The following is a 1077-nucleotide window of genomic DNA, read 5'->3' on the forward strand; positions in this document are numbered from 1 at the left end:
CCTATGATGAGATTTGTTGTATATGTTGTTTTACGTGCTTTTCATTGTGTTAGAGAGAAAGATAGGCTATTGCGATCTGTGCTATAGGGGATTGATGGATGTTATCTCCCCATTGAGCTTGTTTGCTTGTATGTTTGCATGATATAATATGTGTTAGCTCTAGGTGTTTGACTATGTGTTCTCTCTATAGAACATGTTTATCTGCACAAAACTAGGGCGGTAGAGTTACGTTGACTAGATGATGACTTGGGTCAGGTTGCCTCCAATAGACTGAGCACTTTTGGATCGTGAGCGACGGCCAGAGGATCTAGACCCTAGTGCTTCAAGACTAAGAAATATTCAAGGAGTCAAAATAGAACAACCTAAAGCTAGAAGACTGTGTTAAGCTACCTAGCCGCCTTAGGAACCCAATAGACCGTTTCAACTCCCAGATATGACCAGGGTCTAATGCAATTAAGTGATCGATAGGTGTAACTACCTAGAAAAGCATGCATGAGAAAACTTAGTTAAGATTAGGGCGCTATAGCTAGTGCGACTTACACGTTGACCAAGTTCAAAATGTGTTCCATTAGACCCTACACCCCAGTATCATTAGTGGCGATTATAGGTCCCTAAGAACCTCGTAGGCCTCCACATCCTAGAAACGAGAGATAGGTTTAAACTACCTAGAAGTCCCTAAGAACCTCGTACGCCTCCACGACAACCAAGAATGATCAAGGTAGCTCATTAGGCTATAGCAATGTGAACAGTCTCACATGTTTGTCCACTACCCTTTCCACTTCAGTATCGTATTGTCGAGACTCTACTTCAGGTTCCATACCATGGATCTAGGTGTTGCTTGTTAGGTTCATGCGACATGTGCCCCAACCTAGTGTAAATGACCAAGGGTCTCCTAAAACAGGACCTTTGTACTGTTGTTGGATTTTATGTCCTAAAACTCATAGTTTGTAAACAAAAGCATATTCTATTTTCAATAAAGTTATTATTGTTATTTATTCAGTAAAGATTGTTATTGAATAAAGTGAACTTTACGATCATTAATCTAAATCCAATAAACTAAGAACACTCTAGCTATAG

Source organism: Cucurbita pepo, chromosome 6, assembly GCF_057944985.1.
Source record: "Cucurbita pepo subsp. pepo isolate OVF chromosome 6, ASM5794498v1, whole genome shotgun sequence".
Classification (NCBI taxonomy): Eukaryota; Viridiplantae; Streptophyta; class Magnoliopsida; order Cucurbitales; family Cucurbitaceae; genus Cucurbita; species Cucurbita pepo.